Source organism: Quercus suber, unplaced genomic scaffold (assembly GCF_002906115.3).
Source record: "Quercus suber isolate HL8 unplaced genomic scaffold, Cork oak 2.0 scaffold_843, whole genome shotgun sequence".
Lineage (NCBI taxonomy): Eukaryota > Viridiplantae > Streptophyta > Magnoliopsida > Fagales > Fagaceae > Quercus > Quercus suber.
In genome coordinates, this window is record NW_027070273.1 from 36,528 (window position 1) to 46,432 (window position 9,905).

Consider the following 9,905-nt stretch of genomic DNA (forward strand, 5'->3'; position numbering starts at 1 on the left):
AATGCATGTGAGATGAAGGACGATGAAGGACAGTATGGTCCTTGGATGATTGTGAGTAGGAGGAAATACGGACAGAAAGGGACAAGGACGGAGGCTGGTACTGGGAATAGTATTGGGGGTGCTGCCAGGCCGGCTTGGACTGCTCCACTCCAACGAACTCTAGATTTTGCGGAGGGAATGAACAATTCAGCTGGTGGTCCTTCGTCTAGCAGAAGTGTGCCACGTAGAAACTACATTCCGAATACTGGAGCCGTGACCAAGAACAGAGAAAAAATGTGGGCTTCGAAAGCTACGGGCTCACTTAATCATTATGGAAAGCCCACCTCAAGCCCAACCACGAGTAAAGTGCCTTTGTCAAGCACGAAGCAAGGCCTTAGCCCAAGCCCATCTTACCAAACACATAAACCTTATCCTTCATCAGTAAAGAACAAAAAAGCAGCTGCTAGAAACTTAGTTTCAGAGTCAACCTCCAAGTGCGCAGTCACCTCTGGTTTGGAAGGTTTAGCTAGGAAGCTCACCACACTTGCTTCCACCCCACCATCTTCTTCTTGCCTTGACCCCAATCAGTCCGACAGCACCTCCTTTGAGTTCTCGGCGACTTTATACACCGGGAACGGGGAAAATGGTGGAAGCGAGAGTGCGCGGCGAGCCGGTGTTCATCACGTGGGAGAAATGGGAGTCTTTTCTGCCAGCGATGCTCCTAATCATTCGCATGAAGAGAGTAGTGGAAGGACTCAGGAGATTCTTTTCCAAGCCGATGTGGATGCCCAACTTCCAAATCAGTGTATGGATAGTGAAGAAGAGAAGTGTTCTGAAGATCAAATGGTCTCCGATGAGGGAAATGGAGATTTTCCCATCCACTAAAGCGTGCTCTAAGGCCTACTATCTCCAGTCCATCATTATGAATTTTATTATTTGGAATAGCAGAGGTGCTCTGAAGCCTAGCTTTCAGGGCCATATTCGTGATCTAGTTCAAAAGCATGATCCGGCCATTCTCGTGGTTATGGAGACTAAATTGGGAGGTGATAGAGCTAAGGCAATTACTGATAGGCTGCCTATGGACGGAGCTATCCACACAGATACTATTGGGTACGCTGGAGGTTTATGGCTTCTCTGGAACTCAGATATAGTGGAGGTGGAATTGCTTGCAAAAACAGAGCAGGAAATTCACGCTAAAGTCAAGGTAAGAACTTCCAGACTCTCTTGGTTGTTTTCAGCTATTTATGCTAGTCCTAGGAGTGAGGAGAGATGTATTTTGTGGGAGAATCTGACTAAAGTTGCTGAGTTACATAAATTGCCGTGGGTCATGGCTGGTGACTTCAATGAGCCTTTAATAGATGAGGATAAATTCGGAGGTAGAGGTGTGAGCATCAATCGATCTCTGGCATTCAAAGAGTGCCTCGATCAATGTAGTATGGTGGACATGGGGTTTTCTGGTCCAAGATATACTTGGACTAATAAGAGAGAGCTCAGTAACTTAATTCTAGAAAGAATAGACAGGTTTTTCATGAACCCGGAGTGGTGTGTCCTGTACCCGAATGCCAGAGTAACTCATCTTCCAAGGTGTCACTCTGATCACTGTCCTGTCCTCATGGAAGCACTGCCATTCTGTTCAGTGAAGCTCACCAGGCCTTTTAGATTCCAAGAGTTTTGGCTTTCTGATATCTCCTTCCCCACCATCGTGTCTAAGGCTTGGTATGGGAATAGAGAGTTGGCTGAGTCTATTGACAGTTTCTCGAAGGTTGCAACAGCATGGAATAGAAATCACTTTGGTAACATCCACCAGAAAAAAAGGAGGATTCTGGCTAGAATTTATGGCACTTAGAAGGCTCTGGCCAATAACCCTAGTGCCTCCCTTATCAGTCTTGAGAACCAACTGCAACAAGAATTAGAGAATATTTTGGACCAAGAACGTGATCTCTGGTTGTTGAAGTCCAGGCTGAACTGGATGATCCAAGGGGATAGGAACACCTCTTTTTATCATGTTTCCACACTTGCCCGGAGGAAGAGAAACCGTATTGCAGCAGTAAAAAATGATAGGGAAGAGTGGCTCACAGAGGAAAGAGAGGTTATGGAGTATTTTAATGAAGGGTTTAATACCTTATACACCACCACTCAAATGGTGGTTCCTAGGAACCCTCCTTGCTTGGACCATTGGCAAGTCCAACTGTCAGAGGATGTGAAGCAGTCTCTGGATGCTATGGTCTCTACTGAGGAAATCAAGGAAGCTCTCTGGTCCATGAAACCTTATAAGGCCCCGGGGCCGGATGGGCTGCATGCTGGGTTTTTCCAAAGATTTTGGCTCACTGTGGGGGATTCTGGGGGTGGGGGGCTAATTAGCCTATAAGAAAATATTCTCATTTGGTCTTTTGAATATAAAATTAATAATGGGTTTAGATCCATTAGTTTTAGCCTAGTTATCAAAATTGAACCTAGCATTGAACTGTCAACATGGTGGTTTGATGTTTCAGGGGTTCAACAATCGTGTCATTAATTCAACCATAATATTTATAATTTATTATATATATATATATATTAAAAATTACATATAAAAAAACTATAAAATATGAGACAATATTAAATTTAAACATAAATATTCAAGCATACCAAAGATTGAAATTATTATAATATTATTGCTCTAAAATGTATTCAAATACATAATTTAATGTTTTTTTATATGTACAAAATAATTAAAAATAAGACACTTTGTGTCCGTTTGGATAGCTTATTTTTTGTAAGCTTATTTTACTATTTAGCTTATTTTTACTATTATTCATAAGCTCTACTGCACTTTTTAGTACTATTTATAAATCGCACTGTACTATTTCAGCTAACTTTTACTTTTATTTACAGTACTTTTAGGGAAACCGTATTGCAGCAGTAAAAAATGATAGGGAAGAGTGGCTCACAGAGGAAAGAGAGGTTATGGAGTATTTTAATGAAGGGTTTAATACCTTATACACCACCACTCAAATGGTGGTTCCTAGGAACCCTCCTTGCTTGGACCATTGGCAAGTCCAACTGTCAGAGGATGTGAAGCAGTCTCTGGATGCTTTGGTCTCTACTGAGGAAATCAAGGAAGCTTTCTGGTCCATGAAACCTTATAAGGCCCCAGGGCCGGATGGGCTACATGCTGGGTTTTTCCAAAGATTTTGGCTCACTGTGGGGGATTCAGTAAGGAAGGAAGTCGAAAAAGCTTTCGTTGAAAGGAAAGTTCCCGAGTACCTCAACAAGACTCATATTGTTCTAATTCCTAAGATCCAAGGTCCGGAGACTATTGGGAGCTACAGACCAATCAGCTTATGCAACTCAGTTTACAAGATAATCACCAAGATCATTGTTGCCAGGATCAGACCGCACTTGGATACCCTTGTTTCTCCATACCAAGCTGCTTTTGTTCCAGGCAGGAGAGGTGTTGACAATGCAATTATTGTCCAAGAATTAATTCATACAATTGGGAGAACCAAAGGAAAACATGGGGTCATGGCCATCAAGATCGATCTAGAAAAAGCTTATGACAGGATCGAATGGAGCTTCATTAGGGAGATGCTCACTCATTTTAATTTTCCGGATAATCTCGTCAAGCTCATCATGAGCTGTGTTACTTCCGTATCCACCGCCCTACTTTTTAATGGTGGCAATCTTGACTCCTTTTTGCCTTCAAGAGGTATTAGGCAAGGCGACCCCCTCTCTCCCTACCTTTTCATCCTTTGCATGGAATTTTTGGGTCATTTGATTGAGGAAAAGTGTGCTGCTAAGCTTTGGGCTCCTGTTAAAGCCTCTAGAAGGGGTCCAGCATTCTCGCACCTTTTTTTTGCGGATGATTTGGTTTTGTTTGCCAGTGCAAACCCAGAAAATTGTGCTGCCATCAATGCCGTCCTCCATGATTTTTGTGCAAAATCTGGGCAGAAAGTTAGTGAAGCTAAATCCCGTGTGTTCTTCTCTCCTAATGTCGATCCTGACCAGACAGAAGCTTTAACTAACATGTTGGGTATCAATTCAACCTCTAACCTTGGTAAGTATCTGGGTTTTCCTATAAAGCATCCGGGGAGACAGAGGCATGACTTTGATTTCATTCTGGATAGGGTAAAGAAGAAACTTGCTGGTTGGAAGTCCAATTTGCTCACTATGGCAGGTAGAATGGTTCTTATTCAAGCCTCATCCTCAGCCATCCCTAGCTATGTTATGCAGAGTAATTGTCTCCCCAGTAAAATTCTTAAAGGGATAGATAGAGTAAACAGGAACTTTCTTTGGGGATCCTCAGATCATACAAGGAAAATGCACTGGGTCAATTGGAATGAAGTAACCAAGCCTAAGGAGTCAGGTGGTTTGGGTCTCCAATCTGCTAAAGGAAGAAACACGGCTCTCCTAGCTAAACTCAACTGGCGTTTCCACACTGAAAAAGATTCACATTGGGCCAAAGTTCTCAGATTCAAGTACTGCTCTAGGCAGCGGGTAAATTCTAGAAATGAGGCAAAACTTCCAAGTTCTTCCACGTGGAAAGGGTTGAAGAAAGGTGAATCTGTTTTTAAGGAAGGAATTAAGTGGGTGCCAGGACATGAGAGTAACCTTAATTTCTGGTCAGACGTTTGGTTAAATAGCGGCTCCATCAGAGCTTGTATTCAAGGCCCTCTTCCTCAAGGTTCGGCTAGCCTCACTTCTTTGGGGATCCTCAGATCATACAAGGAAAATGCACTGGGTCAATTGGAATGAAGTAACCAAGCCTAAGGAGTCAGGTGGTTTGGGTCTCCAATCTGCTAAAGGAAGGAACACGGCTCTCCTAGCTAAACTCAACTGGCGTTTCCACACTGAAAAAGATTCACATTGGGCCAAAGTTCTCAGATTCAAGTACTGCTCTAGGCAGCGGGTAAATTCTAGAAATGAGGCAAAACTTCCAAGTTCTTCCACGTGGAAAGGGTTGAAGAAAGGTGAATCTGTTTTTAAGGAAGGAATTAAGTGGGTACCAGGACATGAGAGTAACCTTAATTTCTGGTCAGACGTTTGGTTAAATAGCGGCTCCATCAGAGCTTGTATTCAAGGCCCTTTTCCTCAAGGTTCGGCTAGCCTCACTTTAAAGGACCTTCGGGCTCCTTTTGGTTGGAATTGGTCTGCTATTCCCTTTGAGCTGCCCACAAAGATAAAAGCTAACATTCAAGCTGTTACATTACCGGTAGTTGCTAGGAACAGTGAAAAATTGGCTTGGAAGTGGTCTTCTAAAGGAAGCTTTGACATGAAGAGTGCTTATCTCTTAGCTACAAACTTGATGGAAGCTGAGTCGTTCTCGGGGTCTTGGATTTGGAAACTTCAGACTCTGCCTAGAATTCAAATGTTCATTTGGAGGTGCATGCATAATAGCATTGGGGTTAAGGAGTGCTTAGCTAAAAGACGTATTCCTTTAGATAACTTCTGCCCTTTGTGTCATGACCATGTTGAGTCTATTTTCCTTGCTCTTCGGGGTTGTTGTTTGGTTAAACCTTTGTGGCACCAGCTGGGGTTTCACAGCTCCAGCTCCTTTTTCTCCTCTCAAGACATCAAGACTTGGCTGGCTTCTAATGCAAGTTCAAGGTCTGCCCACAATATCAATGGAATTCCCTGGCATTTCATCTTTCCTTTTGCAATTTGGTCTATTTGGAGGCAACGTAACCAGATTGTTTTTAACAATAAGAAAGTTAATCCAAACCTTATTAAGGTAATAACTATTCAAGCAATGGAGTATGTGTTGTGTGTCACTCAGCCAAGGTACAACAAACATATGGAAAACAGACAAGTCAGGTGGGAGAAGCCGAATCCGGGCTGGGTGAAGCTTAATACTGATGGGTCTTCTGATGTTTCTTCAAGTAATGCTGGAGGTGGAGGGCTAATTAGAGATGAGCAGGGCAACTGGGTGATAGGCTTCTCTAGGAAAATGGGTAGAGCAAACAGTTTCTTAGCCGAAATCTGGGCCCTTCATGATGGTCTTATCTTGTGTAATCAGCAAAAATTGAGTGCTGTTATGGTCGAGCTTGATGCCAAGGCGCTAGTTGATGCTCTCAACAACCCCTTGTATGCTAACTCTATTATCTCCTCATTGTTCGATGACTACAGACAACTAGCTGCACAAATCCCTCATCTAAGCTTCAAGCATATATATCGAGAGGCCAACAGGTGCGCAGATCAGTTAGCTTTCTTAGGTAGTTGTCAATCTGTAGATTTCAATTCCTACACTTGTCCGCCTGTGGACTTGGTTCCTTTAGTTGCGGCTGACTGCCAAGGTCTGTATGTTGACAGGCTCTGCCCTGTTCTTGTTCTCTCTCGTTAGAGTTTCTTAATGTTAATTCCAGATTACCAAAAAAAAAAATGTCGGATTGACTTGATTCTTGTGAAAAAGGTGAAAACTTTACCGTTAGAGGCCTTTGATCTCTCTTTTCATGCCGATATTGGCAGTATTCCAATGGTATTTCTCTCTGTTCTCTCTACGACTCACATAATATGGAATCTCTAGTCTTTCTTTCTTTCTTTTTTCTTTTTTCCCCTCCCCTTTGATATGATTTTTTGTTTGTTCATATTATTTTGTTTGTGTTTTTCTTTTTAATATTGAAACGGTTTAAAACCAAATGGTAGACCATTTTGTTTAAACAGTATTTAAATCATGTGTTTTAATTGTTTTATGGTATACATGTCTATCCGTGTTGTTTAAGTGTTTTATAGTATACGTGTCAGGAGGGATTTGTGGACTAGGCTTCTTCTATTGTATATAACTAGCCGCGAACCCGCGCGTTGCGTGTGATAATTATTTTTATGGTGATTTTATTAAAAAAAAATTTACAATTTAAACTAATCTAATAATGAGTAATGTATTTCGTAATTATATTTTTATTTATTATAAGAATAATCATAAATGTAATATATGATCAATCCAAAACACCAAAAAAACATAAACTAAAAAAAAAAATAAAACTTAACAATGATTAATTCAACCAATATTAGGATAAAATTTTGTTTTTGATAATCTATTAAGGTTATTTTCTTTGTAGAAATTATAATTTCAGCCGCTCAAAACATATTATCAAATAAACAATTATTAGCAAAATCTAAGAATTAAATTTCTATACATGCATTGTAATAAAATAATAATAATTAAAATAAAATTGCAAAAGTTAAAATTTGTCACCTATCCGATTATTTTTGTTTGGCTAACCTTTGCTTTTCTTTCGTTTGGCTAACCTTTACTTTTCTTTAAATAAATGGCATTATAAAGTACTTCTAGTACAACTATTAAGAGTACTTTGTCCACCACAAAGGATTAGAAAATAAACAAAAATTAGTAAAGTCTCATAGTTTAACATCTAAATTGAGCACTATAAAAAATTTTTTTTTAGCTAGAGTCTATAATAACTCCTTCTTAACGAGTATCTTGTGGTGTCCCGCTAACATTTTCCATATACTATTAACATGTTTTGTAAAGATCAATGATTCCACACCAGTTCAACCCCAAAAAAAAAAAAATGATCCCACACCAGAACAGTATATTCCTACCATTCTTCTTCTTGTTCGTCATCATTTTCTTTGTTTTCCATCCAAACAAACATCCGTGTAAAACAAAAGTTCCAGTGTTTGGGGGCTTGTTTGTAAACCAATAATATTTTGGTGATATAACCCCATTTTGAAATTATTTAGAAAAGTAAAAATTTTCTCTTTTCATATCGTATCTTTGAAATATGATTTTGTCTTTGAACTTGGAGACAGATTAAATTAATATCTTTGAAGACACGAGTTTGTCATGGCGCAAATTTCAACTGCTGTGAAAGAGACACAAATATTATTTTATTATTTAGTTTATTTTTACTACTATTTATAGGTCTCATTATATTTTTTGGTATTATTTATATGTCGCACTGTATTATTTCAACTAATTTTTATTTTTATATAGTATTTTCAACAAAAAAAATTCAAATCCAGTAAATGAAAACTTTCGTCCAATGGAATCGCAAATTCGCATAATGAATTTACTTTCTTAACTTTATTTTGTTAATCGTAATATAATTATATATTGAACAAATGTTGTATAAAAAAACTATACATTTGACATTAGCTTAAAAATAGCTTTAAATTAATAAGCTGACTTATTTTCAATTGTACGTGTACTTATTTTATATCTACTATTTACTAAAAACAAATATTTAAAAAAATGTACCTCTAGATTTATTGTTAAAGTTCTTCGAAGTCCACAAATATGATGTAGTAAATTATAAGTAGAGTCCTATCATTTTTATATGGATCTAGTGCTTTTTCTCCACCATATATAGTTAACCATATTAGAGTTGTGACAAAAGTTGTGCTTAGGGCGATAAATGAACTAAGCCATTCATAAACATCTTGGGATATGTCTTGCTAAAAAACTCATTCGTGTTTGTTTATTTATAAACAAGTCAAACCTAAACTTTATTTTTATGTTTGACTTGTTTAATAAACGAGTTGAGACCAAGCAAAATAAATTGTTCACGAACAGGCTTGTGAACAATAAAACTTGATTAAAAGAAAAAAGCTAAGCATATACATACTCATGGGCTTGGTAACTAGTTTGAAAAATAAACTCATATATTATTAAGCTCTTAATAATTAGGAGTTGGAATCACTCGTACAAACTAAATAAGCTCGATAACAAGTTAAATATGTGCTTGATAATATGCTTGTATTGGATTTCGAGCTAATCTTGATTAATGAATCAAGTTGAGCTCAAGATTTTGAAATTTTTAATAGGCTTCGGTTTGAACAGTGTTTGTTACAACTTAGTTCAAGCTTGATTTGAGTTTAAATATTTTACTTTTTTTTGTTAAGCTTATATCGAACATTTACTAATGAGAAATGCTACGTCCACAACATTTTTATATCAAATTATAGGTGGTTAGTTGTTATTAGTTCAAATTTGAATCTAACACTAAGATTACTTTTTTTCCTCAATAATAACAACCACTAACAGCTTGCCATTTAGGATTTGTTGTAAAAATGTTGTGAAGATATTGTGAACATATCATTTCTCTTTACTAATCGACAAAACTCAACCTTAATTAGAATTCAATTGTGGCTAATTTTGTGCCTAAAAATCTGCCATATGTACATGCTTAGACAATATTCAATTAGACAAAGCCTTTTAAAGTCAAAACTTAGACAAAATTCAATTAGATTCCAAATTAGAATTCAATTGTGGCTAATTTTGTACCATGTGTTTACTTAAATTTTTTAATCTTTATGTCACTACCAAATGAGTTAATGAGTGCAAAATACTAAGAATATAATATTAATGAACTAAAAAAAAAAAAAATCACACATACTCAATAAAAATTACCACACGGTTTGTCTTATTAAAATTGGGGAAAAAATTGATCATAAGTAGTATTAAATTTAAGTAAAAATTTTAATATGTGACTAGTTACATTTACTTAAAAAACAAATTTAATAATATTTTTAAGATAAAAATTGTGTTTAATTTTAAATGCATCATAGTATCTATACTACTATTTAAGAGTTCACCTGTTTGGGATTCTCATTTTTTTTGTTCAAAAATGCTCCTACACTCTTATGTTTAAGAAGAGACGAAACTAAAGGACAATCTGGTAAAAATACAATTTTAACTCCCACTAAAACATTGCCTAAAAAATAGGGTCACTCTCCTTTGACTTTCAAATTGCTTTATTCACTTATAAATTCTAATCTATACTACTATTTAAGAGGTTTCTTCTGTTTGGGATTCTCATTCTTTTTGTTAAAAAATGACCCTACACCCCTATATTTAAGTAGAGGCAAAACTAAAAAACAATCTGGTAAAAATATAACTCTAACTCCCACTAAAAAATTGTCTAAAAATTAGGGTTACTTTCTTGTTGATTTTTAAATTACAATTTTTTTTTACTAAGTGACTAACTTGT